The sequence below is a fragment of the Nipponia nippon genome, unplaced genomic scaffold (genome assembly GCF_047370975.1).
Source record: "Nipponia nippon isolate SJK-2023a ecotype South Korea unplaced genomic scaffold, ASM4737097v1 scaffold_1, whole genome shotgun sequence".
Classification (NCBI taxonomy): Eukaryota; Metazoa; Chordata; class Aves; order Pelecaniformes; family Threskiornithidae; genus Nipponia; species Nipponia nippon.
Genome location: NW_028262290.1, coordinates 104,235,657 through 104,261,199, shown reverse-complemented (window position 1 = coordinate 104,261,199; position 25,543 = coordinate 104,235,657). Strand labels below are relative to the sequence as shown.

At 36.5% G+C, this 25,543-nt stretch overlaps 1 long non-coding RNA gene across 1 annotated transcript; it reads left to right on the top strand.

Annotated features, from left to right (window-relative positions):
- The first annotated feature begins 1,255 nt into the window (after window positions 1-1,255).
- Window positions 1,256-18,520, top strand: LOC148057532 (uncharacterized). Its single transcript, XR_015706505.1, has 3 exons — window positions 1,256-5,224; window positions 14,199-14,464; window positions 16,852-18,520. It is a non-coding gene; the product is annotated as an uncharacterized LOC148057532 (long non-coding RNA).
- Window positions 18,521-25,543: the final 7,023 nt, after the last annotated feature.

Here is a 25,543-nt window from a genome sequence, read left to right as displayed (position 1 = left end):
TGTAATTGTAAACTAAAGCTAAAATGCAGTTTATTAGCTTTTTTGGGCATCTAATGTGATAAGAATAAATAGGAATCATCTAGATAGGTCCAGAAGAACTGTTCAGTAGACCTGGACAGGTTTCTGAGGTTTTTTAAGCTTTTCATTCCTATGTGATTGAGAGGAGAGGGTTTTTCTCCTTTTTGGACAAAAATCTGTGGCTGATATTTGACAGTGTATTGTCTGACAAATGTAGTTTTCTCATTCACAGCAATTTGTTTTTACTAAAGCTGTTTGAAATTACTGATGTTCTTAATTTGGATCTGAAGGGAAGCAGAAATTTGGCTTGTGTTCAGTATTATTCCAGATAAGAGCTAGCTTAATTTAGATGTGCCATTGACATAGTTCAGTGTTTAAGTATGTTCTATTTAATTGTTTCTTGAACTTTGAGTAACATGAAATGCAAAGTGTTTTTTATAATTCAATGCCTGAAACCCTAAAGTTTTTAAAAAAGATGTAATGCTCAAACACCCCAAGGTACTTGGAAATAACATTTCTAGATATGGAAACTAAGCCCATTAAGGCTTATAAATCAAAAGATGTTTATGTTGAGTTAAATCATGGGAGGGGTATAGGGAGTGGTGGATACACTCAGAGAGAGTAGGAGTTCCCGATTTAGAAATGCATACTTTGCTCCTTGTGTCCTGGATAGATCTTACCCTGGATGCCTCCTGCACTGTATTAAGCACCTTTTCTTTATACTTATGCCTACAGAAATAATGTCATAGAGTTCAGCAGAGATAGGCCCAACCCTAGCAGAGAACACACAACCCATTTTCTCTTTCATAGATTACCTTTAAATAAAAAAAAAAAAAAAGTTGATTATTGCAGGCTCATAAGACAAATCTAAAAGGTTGGTTTTGGTCAAAACCCTCATATATTTAGAAGAAAAATTTTTAGGTTTTATTGTTCCATAGCTTCTTTCCTAAGGAAGATGATACCCAGGTCTGTGTAGCTGAGGTGTGTTCTTCCTGTACACAAGATGATAGTGATTTAATTTGCGTAATATGCAGCTGCTATAAAGACTTGTTTTCAAGGAAACGTTGGAAGCATAGAGGTTATTTTGTCCTGGAGAGTGGATATGCAGGGTTTTGAGCAGGTACTGGCTTGATATTAAGTGACATTTGAAAGATGTAATACTTCTTTCTAGCATCTCTTTGCAATGGTTACCAAATAGTTACTATTACTAGTTCTACTATTAAAAAAAACCAAAAAAACAAAAAAAAAAACCACAAAAAAAACAACCCCAAAAAACTCAAGTAGCAGCAAGAAATCCATCTGTTTCCTATTTTTGTTTAGTACTAAAAATGTTGTCCTAGTTCTTGACATACTGCAGAATAGCTTCATCCTGTATTTCATATTAACTATATAAAGTATTAAAATGTGTAGGAGATGTTACCCGCCTTTCTTATAAATATGCTAAGGTTATGTGTGTTCCCACTCATGCTCCCACCTTGCCTGCCCTTTCCCCCTGCTGTAGGTGATGTTCAGTCCTTGTTACTTTCTGGAAAACATCAGGAGAAAATTACTCATTTATGAAATTCTCTGAAAAAATTTAGTCACCCTGAAATCCCTAGATCTCTCCAGTGCATTGGTTAGTTTGGAGGTAAGGACTTTGTATGTTTGTTTGATTGGTTGGTTGGTTGTTTTTTTAACAACTAGCTTAAGAAAGATGTAACCAATACATACTGAGTCTTGAAAGCATATGGAAGACAAGGTTAAGAAAGTGCCTGCTGTCTGGAGCAACATTGCAATAGTTACATGTATGCTTTGTTCACCTTTGTTTTCTGTGGAAAAACGAAGGGGAAGTATGAGGGAGAAGTTTATTTTCCAATAAAATTGAAAATCGGCATTTGTGAATTGAGGGAGTCTTAGTACCTAATTCCAGTTCCAACATATCACTGAATTGTAACTAAGGTGCTGATTCCTGAGATGTGTCCGAAGAGATGGGCAAGAAATGGTAGGTTGCATGCTGAGGTGGTAACTTTACTTCATCAGCAGCTAAAGCTTATTTTCCTGTAGCTATACAAAGTTTGCTTTAGAAAGCATGTATGGATTTAGTCTGTTTCAAAATGAGCAGCCATAGCAAGCAAACCTTTGGCAGTAGAAGTGAAGCATATGTAGAGCTTGGATAAGTATTTCAAACTTTAAAGTTTGTCTTTCACAAAGGTTATATTGCACTGGTGGGTGAGTATGCAGAAGAATATATTGCCTCTGCGTGTTGAGTTGACAACACTTGGAGGAACTTCTCTTTAATTGCAACTATGATTTCACAAAAACTCAAATATAGCAAATCACAGAAATCTCAGCAGCATCATGGGGTCCCCAGGTCCTTATCATAGGGATCTTCAGTGGTTGCTTGTGTTTTGGAGGTATCTGAGTTACTTAAGAATTGTTATTGAAAAATGGCATCAATATATTCAGCAATTATTACTTTTGAAGTTTTTCTGACTCAGATGAGATAGCAATTAAGTCCATGAATTGATGTTGAGCAGTAGCGTTGCTGAAATAAATGTATTTGCTGCTTCCTGCCTCTACCACAAGCACTAAAACAGACCTTTGTATGGCTGAGTGCTGAAATAAATCTAAAAAAAAAAAAAAAAAAAGAAGATGATATTAGAACACCAAAAATTACCCCAGGTAGTTATCTTTCAACTCAATCACCTTTCCAGTTTGGTTTACCGTAGTGATGTAACACCTGACATAATGAAGAGATATAATGTGCAGAGTGGTGTGAGAACTTGAACAAGTGACTGGAAGTGGCAAAGAAGAAATAGCAAGCACTTAGGTTTCACATGCTGCTTCAAAAGCTGGTTGTCAGGCTTAATCCTGAGATGTCTTTCTGTAATTAGAAGGAAGTTTTCTAATTTTCATTCTACCTTTTATAGCTTTTTGCAATGGTAATACAAAAATAAAATCGTTATTTTTTTCCTAGTTTGTAACAATCAGGTTATTTTCAAGGAAAACAGTGAAATGAATGGCTTGCTGTCGCAGCAAGGGAGAACTTTTGTTCCTTTATCTTCCTTTTCCGTTCCCTTCTGATACCTCAGGTCCTCCCTCCCTCATCCGTAGCTCCTGGCCACATAGTCCTGCAAATTCCCTTGCTTTCTCTTTGGCCCTCATCAGACAATTCTGTGAGTCAGTTCAGTTCGTTAACCTAGCAGAGAAGACAGTTTTCTTTTTCCTGGTAGACAATTTTCTGGCAAGTTGACGTGTTGCATGAGCTCAGAGAGGAATCCAGAGAACACAAGAGTTTGTGCAAGGTAAAAAGTATGTATATTTGTTGACAACACATTGACAACTTCTGATTGGAAGTATGGAGAGTGAAAAATAGGGGAAAAGTGTTGTCAACTCCCTCCCTTTCAGGATCTGTGAGCTGTTAGATCAGGTCATCTCATGATGCCACAGGTCGATGAATGCGAATATTAAAGGAGGACTGAGTTCATAATTCAGTCTTGCTTCTCTTTTAACTTCATGCTCATCTAAAGTAAAATATTTTTGGTTTGGAAAGTATGTAAAGGCAGGCTTTGTTCAGCAAATACCTTTATATGGACAAGAGATACCAGTCATGTCTGTTTCTCTTCTCACCCCTCTCCTCACCCCCTAAAGAAACAACACCCTCCCCCCACCCCCAAGCCATTTTATGTGAAGACCTAAACCTTGTGTGGAAGGGAGATTGAACATGTTGGTTCTGTCTTTTGATACAGCCTAGTAGGTGTTATATAACTTGAGATTTTGTTTATAGGAGGAAGTTTAACTCAGTGTGTCCATCAGAACATGGACAGTATTAGCATTCATTTTGCCTAGAAGATGACTGACTCATGCCATCCAGCAAAAATGTTCAGTTTCTAGCTTCCTGGTTTATTGGAGTGATGTACAAATGTTAACTTTGTTTGTTTTCTGTGTATTAAGAGGGTATTCAGCATCTAAGTTCTTTACTTTCTCTACTACAACCACATTTCATATCTATCAGAAGTGTTTAGACTTCATAGCTTGCTGCACTCCAAGGTTTGGACCTGCATTTGAATTAACATGTAAAAAAATCTGATTATTGCCTTTTCATAGTGGTCATGCTTCTAAGCCTTAGACAACTATGTAAGTAAGTAAACAATACATGTTTACTGCGTAAATGCATTTCCTTGTTTTTATAGGACAGGCAATTTTAAGGAAGGTGGCCTTAGGGTTGGGAGTTTGCTTAAAAATCTGGTGTAGAGACTCTGTCCATGTGTTTTATGCTTTTTATATGTGTCATGATGTAACCTTTGTAATGCAATCATAACATTGTTAAGTTTTTATCCTTTACTTAAATAGCAGACTACAGGGTTTTTTTTAATCTGTGTTTGGGGCTCTTATGTCTTGTTTTTTTGATGTTTGGGATAAAATACTTTCACCACCCATGACAGATTCCTAGTAAAGTCTAAGTGAACAGTCAGTAATATTTCTGATCTCCTTTTTTGTTTTTAAAATGCTGTAGAATGCATTTCTTTTGGATAGGCACTGTCCATCCATCCTGTCTAGGATGTGGGGAATGGATGTTTAATTCTCTGCTGTGCCACATACTGTCATGTGACCTTGAGACTGTGTCTTGAGTTTATACAGCTTGCATCTGGACTAGTAAATTAAACAGTCCTAGTATAACTTTAGTGGCCTTAGTTGCTGTAGTATGTGTCCATGGTTGTCTTAGGCACTGTAACAGGCAATCAGAGTATGACTGTCAGAGCCATAGTTCAATAGGTATGAACAGAACAGAATAGTTGATTTGGAAGGGACCTACAACGATCATCTAGTCCAACTGCCTGGCCACTTCAGGGCTGACCAAAAGTTAAAGCATGTTATTAAGGGCATTGTCCAAATGCCTTTTCAACACTGTCAGGCATGGGGCATTGACGACCTCTCTAGGAAGCCTGTTCCAGTGTTTGACCACCCTCTCGGTAAAGAAATGCTTCCTCATCTCAAGTTCGAACCTCCCCTGACAGATGCAGCTTTGATCCATTCCCACACCTCCTGGCACTGGATCCCAAGGAGAAGAGATCAGCACCTCCCTCTCCACTTCCCCTCCTCAGGAAGCCATAGAGAGCAATGAGGTCACCCCTCAGCCTTCTTCTCTCCAAACTAGAGAAACCCAGTGTCCTCAGTTGCTGTTCCATTTGTAACATGAAACGACTTCAAGGCCACATCTTTATAGGTACGTCTTTCAAGCAAAATCACCAGCATGATGTGTATTAAGGACTGTATTAAGTCAGTGTTGTGGCTTGTTAGTTAACTGTAGAAGAAATGCAAATAATGAAAGCTGAAGAAAGCATGCAACAAACTCCCTTAATCTAATTATTTCAAGTATTTGCTACTACTTTTAAATAAAATGAGATTGTTCAAAAAATCCATCAATGGATGACCTTGAAGTTTCCAGGATGTGGACTTTCAGGGTTAGATTATAAGCGTGTTCAGCTTTGGCATAAATCCTATTCATGTTTTAGGGAGACTACACTGGTTTCTGTAAAACGTCAGACTCCATTAATTCTATCAGTTTGGACTGTATTTTGGAAATATGAAATTAGTTCAGAATAAAGTTGTTCTGAAGTAGGGATCAAGGTGAAACTCAGAGAATACAAAACAATGCTATATTCTGCACTTAAGCTTTTATATTACTATCCTATGAGGATATGACTTGATTAAATTTACAGGTGCACACACGTCATTTACAGATTAACTGTATACACAAATGTTTTGATGAGATACCTTATTTACTTTTTGTTTGCATTTGTTCCTTTGAAATGTCTTGGTAATAGGCTTATCTTGTGCGCACAGTAACACAACGGAGGAAAACTAGATTCTGTTTCCTCTAGGAAGCTGTGCTGTTTTTTCTTTCCTGTGGAGCTACAAAACAAATCGCTATATTATTGCTTTGTGAACTTTGATCTGCCATCCATGTTGTAGTTTATTGTTTTATCATTGATATCAAAGGCCACAGAAAGTGAAGATAGCTACTTGTATTAGTAGTTACTAGTAGAACTAGTATTACTAACTGACTAAACACTATATAGTAAGATGTATATTTTTAAGTGGATGTTAACTGTGGAGCCTTCCTCATGTTTTCTGTGACTTCCTTAGAGTTATTTCTGTACTATTTTTTGCACGTAAAGGCTATTTGTTCGATTTTTCCCTCCTGCCAAATTTTAAGATTTTCATAGAAGACAGTTTGCATGTTTACCTTCGTATGAATAAAATCACATTGTTTCAGGAGTAAGACTAAGTTAAAGAATAGTCATGCTCAAATGAAGTATTCAGGAGCTTTCCAGTTTCCATATGAAGTCCCAATGCTGCTGACCTTAGTCATCACTTTTGGCCACTGATTCTGTTGCCAAAAATTCTCATGGTACAATGCCAGCCTAAATTTCCTACATGCCTAACTGTTGCCAAAGTTCTGTATTTGTCACCCCCCCTTTATTTTCCTAGGTAATCTAAAAATGTCATTAACATAAAGTCAGCAAGTTTGTTCCTATTGCTTCCTTTATAGCTCTAACGTGCTATCAATGGGAAATGAATTTCAGCAACTGATGTAATATAATGGATTTTTTCAAAATGACAGTCAAGTAACCTTTTTCTGACATCTGAGATAAAAAAAGAAATCCCCTTTCCTCTGTAGAATGGTTTGATTTACAAGATTTGTCAAGGTTTTGTGTACAGTTGCATGTTAGTATGGATTTCATGTCCTACAATGCTATCTTGAGTGCACCTATTTTTTCCATTAACATTTCTTACCTACCTCAGTATTGACACATCACATTAGACTGATAAACTGTCTTTTAATTCAATAATGTTAAAGATTTAGTGGTGTTGCTCTAACTTCCTGACTTAAACACTTGTGAAAACCTAATGTAATCCATTCCTTTTTGGAAACTTTAGATGATCGTCCAGTGAGTGATAGTGAATGAAATGCATCTTTGTTGCATTTTAGTATAGATCATGCATTTAAATGAAGTCTTCCTCAGCAACAGAATGAAATAGATGAAGTTAAAAGGTACAAATGCACTAACTGAAACAGGGATATTGAAATACTGTCACAGCAGTTAGAGCTTCATTCAAAAGTGAATAGTATAGTTAGGTGAGTTCAGAAAAATCCACAGTGAAGTCTGGAAACACTTAGAAAATCTACAAGACTTCACTCACCAACTGAATTTTTCCTCAAGTATTTTGGAAAGGTAATTACAATTAACTATAGTACTGCTGCCTCTCAATGTGGTGAACTGGTTTACATACAGCTTCATGCTTCAGTGGCTAGAATGTTTCTGGTACATCACATGTCTCATTTAAAAATAGCTGTCTTGTAGTACGCTCAGCAGCATAGATACGACCGTAGATATATCTAATAAGTCTTGTCAGTTTCTTGTGCATTAATTTACTTCTGGTGGTGCCTTTTCTGTTGGCATCACCTGTCTCCAGGTAGTCTCTTGATATTTAGTTATTTGTGAACGCATTAAAACATTAATTTTCAACACCAGCATCCTATGTTCCTGCTAGCTTGTTTCTAAACCTGGAATGGGTTTGTAAGCGTTTTGGGAATTGAATACTACTGGTTAGCATAGGGAAGAAAGGATTTCTGATGTATTCGGAATGATTTTGCTGTTTTGAAATATCTGGTTTGAGTGCAGTTCACTTGCATTTGAATTTCCATTGTGTTTGTTATTTGTATTTATGTAACTGTATATTGTGCCTTTAAGCACCCCTCTGGCAATAAAAACAATTTTATACTATATTTTGAATGTCAGCTTTGGCACTATCATTTTGTTATATCAAGATACAGGACTAGATTATAGCACTTACAATTATAGTAATTTTAGTATTTTGTCTTTACGTATTTCTGTGAAATTTATTTTTATAACTTTATTTTTTTTTTATATGTATGCTGACATAAACACAGGCATAATACAATTGTTAACTTGCCCAGTGTTTTTCAGTTTAGCAGTGCTTCGTTGTCTCCTTCTTATCTAGCACATTGTTGCAGCTTTCAGAGCTGTTCTCAGGTGACTATCCTGCCATTAATAGGTCTAAATAGGAGACTTATTTTAGCCATCTGATTTAAATTGTGGAGATGGTCAACCCCTCAGGTTTTTAGTCTTACATCTTTAAAGATGTCTCACAATTAATTACTTGTAAATAAAATAAAGACTTTGTGTTTCCTTTCTGCCAGTGTTGTGACTGTCTGAAATACTTTCATCAGTGATGTAAGCCTTCCAACAAGAAGTTCTGGTGTCTAGTTTCTATTCAGCTGAAATTACTCTTCAGCATGTGTTGTATGTAGAACTCACTGGCTTGGAGAATCCACAGAGACCCTAATACATCTGTTCTTCTTGCTCCTCTTAAGATCTTGTTTTTCTGGACAGGCAGTCAGAAAATTGTTGAACATTGTGGACATGCAGAGGTCCCTTACAGCCTGAGTTATTTTTTGATTCTAATTAAGGTACAAGCTAGTTATATACAACTTACTATTTTAAATTTGATTTTTCCTCTCAAAATGGTGTTGGAAAATTTTCTAATACATTATTGCTTTTCATTTAAACCCTATTCTGAAATTGTAATGTGCCACATGCAGAGCTGCAGTGGAAAATGACACAGACAATAAGTAGAAGAGAACAATTATTGACCTCCCCATTTTATAAAATGGAAGTTCGAACACAGAGGAGGTGAATAGACGAACAACACTCAAAGACATTTCTGACAGACCTCTAATTAAAACTAAATTGTTCCTGCCATAACTGCAAGAATATCCTACTAAAATCCAGTTGAACAAAGCTTACGCTGTCCTGTGACAAGCCCTTTGCTAGAAGCTAGGAAAAATCCTGTGAAGTAACCCAAACTAGAAAGGCTCTGCAGCAAAAGTATTGCTACAGATATTTTAATATTTTTCCCTAAAATTTTATTACAATCTGAAGGATAGCTGTAATGCAAACTTAGGCCTAGTGTTACGTATCAGACAGGAAACTGCTGTTACTGATTTCCCTTCGAATTTTTGTTTTGATACAAATTGGATTTGGATCCAGTAGAATTACTAGGAAGTACAGGAATTTGCTGGTATTTCAGGTGCCAAGGGCACCATTGCTTTCTCATTGCTGGTGCAAGCACCTTTCCCCTCCTTTGGTTACAGCAGGATTCTTCTGTGCTTTAAGAGAGCTGGCTGCTGCATTCCTGTGAGAGACCCTTGTAGGGAAAAGGGGCATGAGCTTAGTAATGTGGTCATCAGCTTGCCAGCAAAAGTCTTATTGATCTGAAGGAAATCAGCTGTCTTTCCTGTTAATTCTACCCTGTGTGACCTGATCTTTGCACTCAGGAAGGTGAAATATAATTAGGTCAGCTTAGATCTATATATTTTGTGAAATCTTCAGGAAAAAACCCAAGAGCTTGGTAAATAAAGTCGTGGATAAGGGAAGATAGTATCATTTCTCTGGCTTTTGTGAGACTCAGATTCATGCAGGGCTTCAAGTTCTGCATCTGGGTTAACGTGAGTTAAGTTTGGGATTTGTATAATTTTACTTTCAAGACAGCTGCTGATTATACAGTTGTTTGAGACAATTTTAAGAACGACATGCAAGTTTGGTACTTGTAGTCAATTTATTCTTATGTTTTTAAATTTTCAAATGTTATTTTCTTGGTATCTGCAAAATTGATGGCATAAATGTTAAAGAACAAGAAGTCTGAGATTGGACCCACCTCTCAAGTATGGAAGCAACACGGTAATTGTATTGTCATTAGCTGTTTGGTACCCATAGCTGTTTTGGTACCCGAGATTTAATGAAAAAAACCTGTACCTGTATAGGTATAGGCTTATAGAAATACCTTCTTTTGGTTATAGATGAAATGATCTTAAATGTCTGAACTTCTTTCTGGGATATTCATCTTTGTTCTGTTGTCAGCCTGGTATTTGCTCAAAACTGGGAGCATTTCAGGTTACAACTGAGGTACATTGTGCTATTGTTGGAATAATCTTGCCTTGCATTATTAGTCTGGCCTTGTCTATACCTTTCTTATCTCTTTCCTTAATGCTTTGGTTTTTTTTATTTTTGAAGTGTAGTCATAAAATTTCTTCCCACTGCTAATGGGAGTTACAATGGTATTTACAAAGCTTGGCTCTGCTGAATTGATGACATTTCTCTCATGGCTTTTGCAAGTTTAGCTTGTAACTTAAGGCACAATTGAACTGAGCAACCTGACACTACCTGTTTTGCCAAAACTAAAAACCAAAACAGATGCTTCTTTCAAACACTTCTTTCCAGATGAACCTTTCTTTTACTTGTCAAACATGTATATGTGGTTTTTTTTATTGCTTGAAGGTCAGCAGCTTCATACTGTTTGGGATCAAAGTGTTTCTACCACCAGCTTTCTTTAACATTTTAGATAGTAGGACTGACATTTCCATTGCTAGTAAATGAAGTAAAATTGCATGGAAAAGAAGACTAGTGCAGGAAGTGCTTCACAGTTGGCATAACACAATCTTCTTACATATCTGCTTTATCAGCTAACTGCAAGTTCAAGATCCTGAATTTTTAGCAATCCTCATGATTTTTTCCTGATACTTGGAGTCATCATATCTCTGTAAGGAGAGAGATTGAGGTTTCATTGCAAGAGGTGACAGATTTCTGTGAAGACTGTGCTGCTGTCTGCGCTTTTTTGGGCAGAGATAGAGTAAGTTTGTGTACTGGCTTTGGAGAGTTACATTTTAAAACAAAAGTTTGAGTGGAGGCTGCAAGAGCACGTAAAGATTCTTATTATTAGTCCATCATAAATATCAAAGATGACAGCAAAAAGATCTGTGGTCTTGAAAAAAATTTCTTATAGAATTTATTTCCTAGCATTTTGTATCACTTCATCAGGAAAAGGATATACAGGCTAGCCTACTAAACACGTGTCCTGATAGTTACAGTATCTAAGATGGAATACTGCAAAAATGATGGCATTTGCAGAATTTTATAATTTTCCTTTGGGAAAAAAAAAGGGGGGAAATGAGAGAAGAATCATTAGCAACCATTTTAACAAGCATGTTTCTGAATACAATTTGTTTGATATACCTAAATACCTTTGTAATAGGAAGTTAAGCTAATGCTAGGAAAAGATTAATTCTTATAACACTGCCTATGCAAGTGTAAATACTAGGGTCTTGATTCCTTGAAGAATGTAAATGTTTAACTTCAAGTAAGTAGAATAATATATGAAATACCTTATAAGAATTAGCTATTGGTGCTTTACAAAAAAAACCCCAGATGGTATGAGACATTTGCATTATATTTAATCACCTATATTTGGAACTTGTTTGGAATTTTGCATTAAATAATGCAAAATTGATGGTGAAGGGTTTAGAGGGGAAGCCGTACGAGGAGCTGCTGAAGTCACTTGGTCTGTTCAGCCTAGAGGAGACTGAGGGGAGACCTCATCGCAGTCTACAGCTTTCTGGCAAAAGGAAGAGGAGGGGCAGGCACTCATCTCTTCTCTCTGACAACCAATGACAGAACCCGGGGGAACGGCAGGAAGCTATGCCAGGGGAGGTTTAGGTTGGACATTAGAAAAAGTTCTTCACCCAGAGGGTGGTGGAGCACTGGAACAGGCTCCCCCAGGAGGTAGTCACGGCACCAAGCCTGACAATATTTAAGAAGCATTTGGACAACGCCTTCAGACATGCGGTGTGAATTTTGGGGTTGTCCTATGCAGGGACAGGAGTTGGACTCGATGATCCTTGTGGGTCCCTTCCAACTCAGGACATTCTGATTCTATGATTCTATGAAATACCTAGGCCTAGAGTATGAAATTTCAGTGTAGTGGAAATTGCTGAAGATTATATTAGTGTCTTGCAGGCAACCATGAGTTCAGTGTACTTATGCTCCGAATCAACAGAAAGCAATTTTAACAGCAGCAGCGCTAACACTACATGCTATAAGAAAACAATGCAGCGTACTGTGTTGGCAATCTATGGAAAAAAGCAAAAATATAGTGTAGCATAAAATTAGAAAGCTATCAATCTGTTATCACCTAGGTTTTTTATAATCCCAAACAATCAATAAGTGTGGAGTACCTGGTCAGTGGCTCAACTTTGAAAAGCTGTATTTCAGTTCTGTTAAAAATATACCACATTTTATTTTGTCATGCTTCGAAAATGAGGATTGTCTAAGTGATCCATTAACACTGTTTTCTCTTGCATATTCTAGTGTATATCCATATATTAAATTAGCTGTAGTTATTTGATAGCAAATCTAAATTTCTTTTTTTTTCTTTGCTACAGTATAAATATTTGTGTAATGTTTCACCAGCTAAAAATCTCAACAATAAACAAGGACCTGAAAAAGAAGTAGCAAAGTAACTTTTTCAGAAAGTAAGACTAAGTATTTGTCTAAAAAAAGACCCAAAACTACAACTTCAAGATGAAGCTTATGATAAAATTACTGTCCAGGTTAACTTTACAACCCATCCAGATACCAATTTTAGCACTTTAATTCTTTTGCTTGCTTTGTTCAAGATGTTGATTACAATGGTGCAAATTATTACTGTCTTCTATATAAAAGTATGAGTCTATGGCTGTTTATGGTTGTTTTCTACTTTTTTTATTATTCTGTGACCGTCAATATCTGTGAGAGAAATCTAATCTCTGTAATGAAATGGAAATCAAATTCAGTCTTCAAGTAGAAGGAATTTTTGAGCTTTCTAATCGGTGTCTTTACTGAAGAAAAGACTGTAGTCTTTAGTCATTACATGTATCTGTTGTGGCTGGCTCTGAGTTGCGTGTAGACTGGCCAAAAAGTGCCTCTTGCTTAGCAGGTGGTGTGCATGAGAGTACTTCAGGAGTGCAGAGTTGTAATGGCTTACGCAAACATTGGGTAATTTGGCTAATAACTGGAGGTAGCGTTGTGGAGGAAGAGATGCACATGGGCTGCATGAAAGAGGATCTTGAGCTAATGCTGAGTGCTGGATGCATAAATATAAAGACCATATAACAAATCTATAGGCATAAGGTGTCATATATACCGCTAGATATTGATTCATAGTTCTGTTAAGATTGCTACATCTCTTCTACCCCACAATCCTCAGAGACACAGTGGACACACATCTTGTGGTAGAAATGACATGGAACCGATGCACAAACCCCTGTGCTTCCTTCCTCCTGTGTGACAGGAGAAATGGGTGTGACCTTTGGGTTTCAGCTCAATGTCATACATTAGATATTTGGTAGTTCACACTCTCCTTGCTCTTCTCTAGCAACAACATATAGTGTAGGCTTCAGGAGAAAAATCTTTGCCTATTTAGCAGACAGATTCCTCCAGATGTAGTCAGTAAATATGCATAGAAATGAACTTGTATTGCTAAAGTGAGGTGAAATTTGCTTGTACCCTGGACTTTTTACTGAGGTTTGTCATAAATAATTTTAACCTTAGATTTTGGTGTCTCTTTTAATTCTTTGTGATGAGGGTTTTTTTTAAAATTGAAAACAGTTTCTAGGTGGGAGTTAGGTATCCAGAGCGTTGCCTGTCTCCTCTATGCCTTGTGCACCACCTAGTGGATTCTTTTAATATCCCTCCAAAGACTCATCTTTTCACAGGTCCGTGAATTGCAGTATTTGTTTCCAGAAAGATAACTCACACCCCACTTACTTTGCCTAGTAACAAAATATGTCTTAATTCATACCTTTCTGTTTAACTTCCAGTTGTGTTTAGCAACATCATAAATGATTCTTACTTTAACATGTGGCATCAATAATCATTAGTGACAATCTAGTTTAAATTTAGCCTTCACCAATTTAGAGAATCAGGAAGGACAGTACTTTCAAAAGTCTTAAATGCTGTTTGCATGAAACCATTACAAGTTATTCCAGTAGTTCATACATGCATTATTTTTCCTTAAGCAAAGATCCTTTTACATTTAGTAACTTGTATACAAGGTGATGGCACTGTAAAGTAAAGCAAGTAAAATTTTACTGAAAGAACTAAGCTTTTTCAAAATAAATAAATAGATACCTGAGAACTATTCTGGAAGTGTTTTTTTTTTTATCATCTCCAGACCTAGTTTCAAAAACTAGGTGGATTTTCATAGTAAAAAAAAGTCAATAAAGATTTTATTCTTGAAAGTAATTTTAAAATGAGGATATTCTGTTGACGTGACTGTGTATTTTTTTTCTTTTTCAGACTCACTAGAAATAGATGAATTATTTACTTCTTTAGAGGAGCACATGCAAGCTCAGGAGAGTTCTGAGACATTCTCAGCATCTGAATTGCCCAGCAACAGAAAATTGTACAATGAAACAAACCAACCTGCTGAGAAACAAAAACTTCATAGATTTGCAGAAAAATAATGAACAAACTAATGCTCTAGTATCAATGCCTAGGCAAAACTTATTTGTCATCTCTCTGGAAACTGTATGTGAAGAACAAAGAACAAAATTGGCAGACAGGTAAGCACTAGAAAAGAGAGCTGATTATTGTGCATTATATATCTCAAATGTTAAAATGGACCTTTAATGACAATTACATTTTCTTAGATTGCTTTTCAGAAATTAATATAGTTCTGTCACTCTACCTTTTTTGCTTGCAAAAATAAGAACTGCTGAGAACTCTGTTCTCTGCAATGCCAGGCTTAGGGCTCTCTAATGTTTTCATTCATTTGTTAAGCAGTCGGAAGACTGTGGTGACGGTATGCCAGTCCTATATGGAAAGATCCACCACCTTGTCCTGTTCATTGGAATAACTCTTGCCAGAAGGATCTCTGGCTTCTATGGAACAGTACAGTAGCAATTTGTTTTACACCTATGTGCATTAGCGTTATTTGTGATCCCAATTTGTTTTTCAGTGAAATCAAAGATGGAATTCTGTTAATTCTTTGTTTCACCTTTGGGTTGGGCAGGTTTCTAGTAGTGTTAGTAGGGACTTCGGGAAAAGCTGAACTTCATAAAGTGGAAGAGCTAGAGAAATAGTAGAGAAGCAATGCAAAAAGCTTTTGTTTAAGGTTCTGTTTTAGTCCAACAGACTACAGTTGTGTAAAAACTATTTAAAAACTGAAGAATAGAAGTTTGTAAAGGAAGTTTTTAAAGAACATGAATAAAAGTAAATGCATCCAGACATTTCCATAATAAAACCCTTTGACTTAAGACTGGCCAGCAAAGTGGTGCTTGGGGTTTTCCCAAACAAGCTAGAGCTTGTTGAACTTTTTGCTTAATACCAGAACTAGACATAGGCATTCTCATCTTGAAGAAAATAAACATTTTTTTCAGAAAAAAAGTTAGAACTACAGAACAAACTGTTGAGCACCTGTTTTAGGGCTTTTTAATGCATATACATTGTAAAGGATTTTGGGCAAAACTACCTGATTATATCAATTTTTGTTGCATATCACACTTTGCAATTAAGAAATTATTCCAGTTTAAAAAAACACCACTTTGATTTGAAAGTTTTCTATTTTTTTCCTCCAGTTACTTTCAGGAATATCATAAGGCAAAATCTCTGGCAGTCAATAAATATGTATATGAAGCAACAACTATGAAACATCTTCTGGACATAGTGGATAAACACTGCAGTGGTAGTAAACCATTTCACTGTGATGAGAAATTTCTTTTTAAGAATTTTACATATAAATAGTGCATTCTGTTGATATTTTGAGAGACTTTCATCGAAATGGACTTTAAGTCTTCTTGTCCTAGTGGATGTTGTGTATTCTGTAAGTCTATGAGCTGGTACAATGCAATTTAAATTTTGAATAGCTTGTGGTATATAAACTTCTTTCCTCTGTGATATGAATATCAGCATTCTAATATAAGTACAGAAGTAGTTATGTAAAGAATATTTACATAATTGCATAATAAATTTTACATAAAGTTTAAAAAAAATAATAACTAACCCACAACCTTAATTAAATCGACAGGGAGTGAACTCAGAAAGTGAATCTGCAGTGTTGCCTTGATGATTTTGGACCAGGCAAAATGATACAGTTTTGTTAGGCAGGCTAGTTCTAATTTTTAGCTTAAGGCCTAACTGTAGTCCAGCAAAGCCATTGGCAGAAGTGTGAGGGGGTATGAGGCTTCTGCTTACACTCCTCAGCTGGGCTAGTTGTAGTATGAGATGTAGCAAGCAAGACTGCTTCATTGGTCATAGGTGTGGCAGTGCCCCACTGGGTAGTATAAGGCAAAGGGTTTAGACTGCCTTAGCTCCTGTATCCCTTTTTTTCTTCTTCCTCTGCTGTGTGCCAGCTAACACAGGTAGGACAACTCGGGAGAGAATTTATGCAGTTGGAGATAAGCTTGGTTCAGATTATTCACTCTAGTCAACAGGTCTCTTCTGAAAAGTTATTGAAACAGCTTAACATTGTAGTGTCCCTTACATCAGGTTTGAAGCAAAGCTGTGTCTGAGTCAAAGCATTTAACTCATTTTGGTTAGTCTATTAGTCACTCAGATCACGTGCCACATTCACAAATCTTTGATTTTGTGTGGATAATCGGTTGTCTCTGGACTGTGAAATAAGAAGTAAGTTTGGAGACCTGAAAAAATGTTTTGCACAGGAGGCAGTGTTATTTTTAAAAGTGCTAGCTTTAATACTTTTTTTCGTATGCAGATGTTTCAGATTAAGCTACAGTTATGAAATCTACAAGGAATAGTTGCCTCTTTATCCAGGTAGGTTTATATGACTAAATTCTACTACAATCCTGAGTCATGCAACTAATGTCACTGACGTTCATGGAAGTCACCGACAGACTGCAGCTGAGGCAAAGTTTTGCGTTATCAGAAAATGTAGAAAATACGTGTTTAACTAGCTAACCTTGATTTTTTTTTTTTTTTTTTTAATTTATAGGTAAGGCAGGACCTGTTTTCTGCAACGTGAAAGAATCCAAAAGCAGATTAATAGAAAGATTCTGCAACAAAATCATCAAGAAATTAATTACCTGCTCTCAGAGGGGGAAAAAAACCTTTACAAAGCCACTCGTCAGAGCAAAAACAACATCATAGCCTGAAAATTAATTACTTCATGTCAGAATTGAGCAGTACTAACTGGAAGATTTAACTTATAAAATTTGCTGTAGGGTGTTGTTGCATTCAATTGGATGCATTTATAAAGCTTTAGGACTGTTTGCACTTTTCACATCACTCATGAGGTTCAATCTTTGTACACGATGTACTTTTGGCATCATTTTCTCTCTGACAGAATCTAGAGCTAGCTGTGAACATGCATTCTGTGAAGAATATTCTTTTTCAGGATTTTCAGAGACCAGTTTGTCATCAGGTTTCAAAAGAGGAGATGATGACTCAAAGTTGTTTGTCTGACAACTCCATATTCATCAGCCTCCTCAGAACCTTTTTTCAGCCTTCTTTCCACTGAGCATTGGAAGAATTTGCCTCTACTTTTTTTTCTGAAGATCAGAAAGGAAAAAGGTGGTTACTGGAACGGTTGTTTCTCTGAATTCATTCATTTTGGCCTTCAGTTGTCTGAGTAACATCACACTCACTGGTATCTAATTCTGATTACTGCACCTTACCTGCTAATTTTTGCGAATCATATAAAAACCTCTCGTGTCTCCTTCAAACATGTGGATTCTGCTTGCTTACCATCTTGTTTCTACTCTGCATTTCTCACTAAGACATGATGAGACTTCCGTTTTCCTAAATCTTTCTGTAATCTAATTATTCAGCTTTGGCAATACTGAGTTTTACCTTCTGCTGAAGAACAATTGAACAATTTCCTCTGCTCTGCTCGTTCCCTTCTGACCTCAGGCAGGCATCAAGAATAACACGTATTGTTTTGCCTTAAGTAAATCATCGTAAGGTGTGAACTTGGAATTCTTATTTTGCTGACTTCTGGTTGGTGATCAAGCACAAAATTTCTCTACCCTTCCTGTCTCTGTGGTGATTTCAAGACAGCAGTCTCTTGCATCTGTATTGATTCTCTGGTCGTCATTTATCATGATGCTGTTTAAGTACATTTGTTTCAGCCATGTAAATTACAAAGGCTATGCACAGACATGCATTCAGTTGAGTGTGTATAGTGGTTTTTTTAAACAAAGAAATAGTCCTGCTATTGCTACTACAAGCTAATTGTGGTTCATGCTTTATGAAAATGGACATTCTTGCTGATAAGGCAAGGGTAAAAATAAAGGCAGGAGAAAATATCTTTATGATAACCCAAGATGAAATTAACTTTGTTGAGGTTAAACAGTTTGTGTTCTCTGTTCAGTCGAGGACTTCAGTTAGACTTTACACATGGTATTTTGGAGCAGAGATAGAAAGTGTTTTTTTCTGTTGGCTCTTTTAACAGTGCTAACACTGAAACATTCTGAGGTGATTGAGAGATTAAAGTATCAGAGGCAATAGTGTCATATTCTGCATTAAAAACCATGTCTCTGTCTTCTCTTGTTCCTTAATTTGTGAGCTGTAAAATTAAGTCTTCTGGATTTCTGAACTAGGTACACTGGTGGCAGTCAATTCCATAAGTGAAAATATAGATATGCTGACAAGAAGCTCTTCTTTGCTGGGTGAATATAAAAAATAATTTTTTATTATTTTATAATTAATTGTTCATATTGAATATATTTTTGCATATAATATATAATTTATTTAAGGTTTTATTTTTATATTTATTATTTGTATATTCTTAATTTAAAATGTAATATTTAAATATTATAAATTAAATACAGTTTTGAACAAATTATTTTATAAAACGAAAGTAGTTGGAAATACCACTTAATATTTAATTAATGAAAATACATGCAATTCCCTGTAACGGCTGCTGAAGCTCACTGGATTTACATCATTGCTGTAAAACATGAAGCAAGGAAGCAGTGATCTTTAAGACAGAGGGAGAGAGTGTTATATAAAATCACTCACACAACTGCAGATGAAGAAGAAAATGATCATGTTTACTTACATGGTGTAGTTCTGTGATTCAGTGGTGATGCTGAACTCTGTTGAAAACACTCACTAACTTTAATCTTTTTCCTTAATTTGTTTTTAAATAACCTTAGACTGCTTTGAAATAGCAGATAGATCAATTTCTGGAACAGAACACCAGTTTGAAGTCTTTTAAGTATGGAAGAAAACACAGATATTTACAGCTTAAAGGTGAGCTTTAAAGATGCTTCTTCAGTAGTGTTATCTGAAGCAAATCTCAGTCATTTTATGGTAGGTGGAATTCATATATGGTGGCCAGACTGGGATGCTTTTATTCCCATTTTAAGTGTAGACAGCAGTCAAAAGGTGATAGTATTTAACTATTGACTGTGATGTCTCACCCAAGTAAGCATATTTAAATATGCTACTTTTAGCTGATGCTTGCTTATTTAGTGAAGTTTTGTACATAACTAATTTAGATTTGCTTAGCACAATGAGGGTAATAGAATGAGAAAACACAAGTCTGCTGACTGTGAATTTAGGAATAAATTGTGTTCAAAACTAAGTTGTGTATCATACTGTGCTTTTTTAACGTGGTGATCTAGGTAACTGAGTAAAACAAGCAATAAGGTTGGTTTACCTGACTGCATGTACCCACTTCCCTGTTTTTCTCATAAGTGTCATTGGATCATCAAAATGGGGAAAGCCTGGAATCTCTGCCAAAACAGTACATCTTGCCATGATAATTTCATCCCTGTCTATATTCTGGAGTCAAGCTAGCATCACAGAAAAAGCATACCAATTGTTGAGGCATTATTCTATAATGGTAATGGCTAATACGCCTCATCAGATGTTGGAAACGAGATGAACTGGCTAATAAATGTGTACGAGGGGAACTCTTGTGTAAACTCAAGGAGTCTGTTTAGTATCCAATCAATCTGCATTCATTCTTGTATTTTTCTCAGAAAAATCTGGTTTCTCCTTTTCTCATGCTCTTTTTTTAATCTCTTAATTTTGAATATAGAAAAAAACTGTGAATTTGCTGTCTCGTATCAGTATTTTCCAGCAAAGGTAGTAAGTGTTGTACTTTGGATACTTCTACTCTATTTGGCTTTCGTATTGAAAAATAGGATATATCACTTTGTTTTTCCTATGAAATAGTGTTAAGATTGTTTTCACATGGTGGCAGACTTCAGTGGAGTCCAACTAATAAAAATGTCTGAATGGAAATTCTGATGACACTTTTTCCTTCAGGAAGACCCAGTTTTCTGGAGTGTGGTTAATGGTTTTAAATGTTTGGAAAAAGCAATAGTGGAATATCAAGCATTTTTCAAAAACCTAACTACTTTTTACCTCAGAAAAGACTGAGCTTTTGGGAGAGAAGTTGAAGAAATATAAACTGTAACTTATCTTATATTCTAGCTTAGACAAGACTTTGACTTTTTTGGAAAAAAAAGGTGTGCAATAAGTTAGCATCCTCACATCTAGATGCAAATGTGATGTGATATAGTACTCTTTGTGTATGTGATACATGGTGTGCATATTGTTCTGGTCAAGCCTGTGCCTCCAAATCATAAGACAGTTTATGAAACTGATTGATTGAAAGAAATTATATAGATTTCAGGCCATACGGCCTTGAAACGTTTTACAAACTAAGCAAAATAGTTTTCAGATGCGTCACTTCATTAATGACAAATTTTCAGTAAATGGCAGCTGTCCATTCTAACAACATAGCTGCAATAAGTAGACAGCTTTAAAATAGAAAGTGAATTTGATTGACAATGAATACTGCCAAGAAAAGACTGAAGATAAGAGTACATTTAACTGTATTGGAATTTAATTAAAATACCCTATAACTATATAGTTACATAGGTGGTGGAAGATGAAGAAGTATGTGGTTATGGTCAAGAAAAACGTTACAGAATATTTTGGCATGAAATTCCAAGAATTTCTTTAGGATTTATTCAGAAAATGGATGTTTGAATACTGTAGGAAATAATCTAGGTTTTTTTAGAACTGCAAAATCATCAGTAGGTAACAAATGAAAATATTATTTTGAAGGAATGGCTTCAACACTGTGATAAACTTGAGGAGCATTTAAAAATATGGCAGTCACAGGTACACTTCTAAGTCCTAAGCATAAATGACACAGACAAATAAGAAGAATATTTTTTCTTCTCAGCAGTCATGTTTGACTGAAAAATTTAAGTTTGTCCAGTATTGTTGTGGTGGTGACTTGCTTTGTCTTCCAGTTCTGTTCAGTACTATGAAGCTGTGTGTCACTCTGCCTCTCTCAGTATTCACCTTGCTGATAAGACCCTGCAGTGTCAGAAGATTAGGGGACAAAAGGTGTACTTGTTTGCTCTGGCTAAAGATGTACCTAATGTTGTGAAAACCAATTTATTCTCTCTCTCAGTAAGTAGGTAGGTGGTAGAATGATTAAAGACAGCCAGGGATTTCATATGAAAAGTTGGAAATATTGAGGTGAGAGAGTGGGGCAAAGAGGCTGTGGGGAGGAAGACAACAGACTTTTAGCAAAGGAGAAGCTGTTAACTTTAAAAAGTACAACAATGCACAATGTGTGTTCAGAAAGATGTGCTATCAATCAGTGTTGTTACCAATATTTTTCTCTGCTTTATTCCTTAAGTGAGTGATAACATGCAAGGAAGCACTGGTGGGATTCTGGGGAAGAGTAGTCTGCCCCAGAAGCTGGCGCTGGGCCTGGGGCAGGCATTTAAGCATGCCAGCTGATAGAAGGGGGCAGCAGGTTGTTTGCATTTTGGGACTGTGGCTGGAGACCCAGAGTTGGACCAGCCCTCGGCATCTTTTCAGAGGTTTTAAAAATAAGGATATCCAACAGGTGATTTCATCAGTCAGATTTCCCAAAGTGTTGGCTTTGAAACAGAAAGTTTACTTCCTCCACGTCTTTCTTACAACCCTGCCACAACTTGGGTTGCTGAGGTCACTGAGGCTTTTCTTGACTAGTTGGGATCTTACACAGCATCTGTCTCTGCAGGTGTTCTGCTGTCAGTTTGCCCATGGTGAAACTGTCCTCTGCTTGGGTAGGTCGGATAAGACGAGGGGACAGGGGGGCAGAAACTTCCTGTTCTGCTTCATGGCCTCTGCCTTAGGCCAGAAGGCTGGAATATAATAAGCTGTAGCAATCAGAGGAGACAACAGCCTTGTTTACTGTAGCCTTGTTTCTAGATTTAAACCTGTGTAAAGTCAGTATTTTAAGGCCAAGTGTAATTCCTGTAGTTCTGGGATAAATGAAATCTAAATAAATGTTTTCTTTTTTTTCATGGAAGGTAGGTACTTCTAAACTCATATGAAGTGATACTTGGAGGGTTTTCCTAATAGGGACTTCTGTCAAGGAGATTGTAGATCAAGTGTTTTACAAAACAAACAAGCACAAATTCATGCTGTGTTTTATATTTCTGCTGGAAATAGGTTCTCCTTTTTTATCCATCTGGTGATGGTTAAACAGGCCAAATGAAATTGTGCTGTGTGCTGCAACAGTATAGCTAACCAGGTGCTATGTATGCCTGTCAGCAACATGAAATTTATGTCCTCATTGAGATGTGAATGATCCAGACATATGCATTTATTTTGAAAGCAGTGTTTAGATGGGATAGTATTGTACTGCTCAGTAGAAATACATCCTGCAGTAGAGGAAACCTGTGCATGTGCATAAACCTCTCCACCTCTGCTGCCTTCCCCCATATTTTTGTTTAGAAGTAGCAGCTGAGGATATTGGGGCTGCTGCTGCGGACAGAGGCTGGGTCCTGCAGCAGGGACAGAGGCCAGGCCAGGCGAGCAGGTGGGCTGCCATCCTGTGGACAGGAGGTGTCTGATGCTGCTGACAGGCTTGTTGAAGTTGTGAAGGAGTACGAATGTACTCCAAAATACTCAAATAAGTATAAAGTCAGTTTTTCTGCTTTTAAAAGAAAGGTGGTTTAATCAAAGCAAAATCTTTTAAGTACTCTGATTACCTACATAAAAGGTAGTGATAACCTGGTACTGTGTGTATGGAAAGCTTCCACTGACATTTTGTAACAGCTGTCACAGAACCAACCAGCTCATTTGATAAAGTGAATACCATTCTGCCAGGTGCCAGCACATGTGTCCTTGTGATTTAAAAAAAACAAACCCCTTCACTCTCTACTTGTTTCCACATTTCCTTTTTCACTGATGCATTCAACAGTAGTTGGAAATTAGCCAATTCTTGTGTTGCAGGAATTCTGTCTTTTCTGAAAAAAATAGTGTTTTGTATTTTATATACAAGCTCTTAAGCCTCTTAAGGCTTTCTAGCCTTTGAGCAACTTTATGCTGATTCAAACCAGTAACAGACACTGTAACACGTTTGTAACTTCTTATTGAAAGGTCTCACCTTATTCCATCAAAGGGTTAACTTCAGGCATGTACAGATGGTCTTTCCATTAAATGCACGGTCCTCAGGCTGCTTCTTGTGTGCCTTCTCTAACTTCACTGTGACCAGCTTTCTCTGTTCCCCTTTTCTCTGAAGTTTCCACTACTTTGCCTATTTTTATTTTGGTTGTTGTCCTCCTACCCCTTAACTACTCCATTCAAACTAATCTCAACTTTCTATAAGTGTATTATATTTACCAATCCAGGAGTAAAGCACAATAGGAGTATAGCATTTAGCTTTTGGCATCTGCCTCAATCTCACCAGGAGCAAAAAATATGATGATTGAATGAGTGGCCCATTGAAGTCAATAAAGATCACAGCTTTACATTGTAATAGCTTTGGATGAGGCTTTAGCGAAGCTCCAGAGAATGCATCTAACCTTCTCTCTCGTTGATGGTAATTACACAGAATCTACTTTAAGCCAGGTCAATACTTGCTTCTGGGTTAAAAAAAAAACAAACAACAAAACAAACAAAAACCAGAGGAAGTATTTATCTTGTAGGACCAGATTTAGATCATAAGAATAATAAAGGAGGACTCTTTTGAGGACTAAATCTAATCCATTAGTTCTCCAGGTCTACACACCATTAATGGATCAGGTAATGTAAGATAACATCATTCTTTGTGCTACTAGTCAATTTAGCTTTGACTTACTTTTTCGTTCTTATGTTCCTGAATAATGTTGTAGTAGTCTACAGTGTTGAAGGCAACAAATTACCTATAGATTGGATTGGGAACTACATGTATGCTGCTGTTTTTGTCCAGACCAGATGAAAAGTTAATATCCTAATAAATATTCTTTGGGGATTGAAGTTAACACGATGATGTGGGGCTTGGGGGGTGGTGGGTGGTGTGAGGTGTTGTTTTTATTTGGTTTTGGTTTCATTTGTTTGGTTGTTCTTTTTAATTTGTGAGTGCAAATAAACTTTCACATTATGTTGCTAATATATATATGTAAAGTAAACATTTCCTTCTAGCACAGAATTTTTCACTGAGTGTTTGACCAAAGCAATCTGTTAAATGCTGGGCTTTGGGTTTTTTTTTTTTTTGTTTTGCTGTAGTAAGTTGCCACCTTTTAGATGGAGCCAGGTATACATGAATCCAAACAAACTGGCAATACACCTTTGCATCTATGACTAAGACTCAAGTTCTTTTTCATGAACCAGGATATTTGACTGATGAACTAGCAATTTATAAAAGTGGTGATAGTTTAAGCCAGTTTAGTGGGAATAGGGAGGTGGGGAAGGCAGAAAGAAGTGGATGTACTGTCGGCTACATCTCATTTGCTGGGCAGGTTTAAGGTGAACTCTGTTGTTTGAGATCATGTTAACATAGCTGTATTTTAAAAGAGATGAGCTTGGGCCTGTTTGTTTTAGGAGCTTGTCTGCTTTCTGTTCATTTATAATTTATGGCATTCTACTTTGTGTAAAATATCTGGGGAAAAACTGCTACTTATTCAGTAATTAAAATAAGAGTTGTTATATGGTCTGCCTTCTAGTGGATCTGCAGAGCAGTAAAAATTTGGGCTAAAATGAAATTTTAGAAGACAATCTCATATTACTTCTAAAAAGAATTAGAAACACTACTTGGTCTAAAATTATCTCAGTAATGTTTAAATGAGATCAAGCTATGGCCCAAGAGGAGATAGACAAGAAACTGAGAAGAGCAGAATGAGACAGAGCTCAGCATAAAAGTCATTGTCAAGTGCTGTTTATGAGGTTGATGAGTTAATGAGAAGGTGATAACGAGCATAGATTGTTCATGGAACAAAATGCTGTGGTGCTGCCTTACGGCAGGCAAGTTTTACTTTACAGAACAAACAATAGAGTTGCTGGACAACAACTGGCTACAGTCATAGACAGCATGAAACCTGATCATTAATTTGAAACCTTGGAAACTGCCCTTCTTTCTCCTGGCAGTACTGACCCTACTTCTAAATGGTGAATGAAAAAGAGGACGATTTTCTTTCTCAGTTTACTGTTACTGTAGCTAACAGCTCTTTCTTAAATACCACCTTTAAAAACTGTCAATTACAGCTACCAGAACAATCCTGCCTGCACTTCGTCGTTTTCAGTATTCAAGTGCCGTCTAATAGGTAATCCATTTCAGTGGCAACTGAAGTGAATCTTCTATACTATATTATATATGTTTCAAATTCAAGTTAAGGCCATCTTACAATAGACAAAAAATGGGCAAAAAAAATGTGGGTAAAATATAAGTATTTATAAAATGT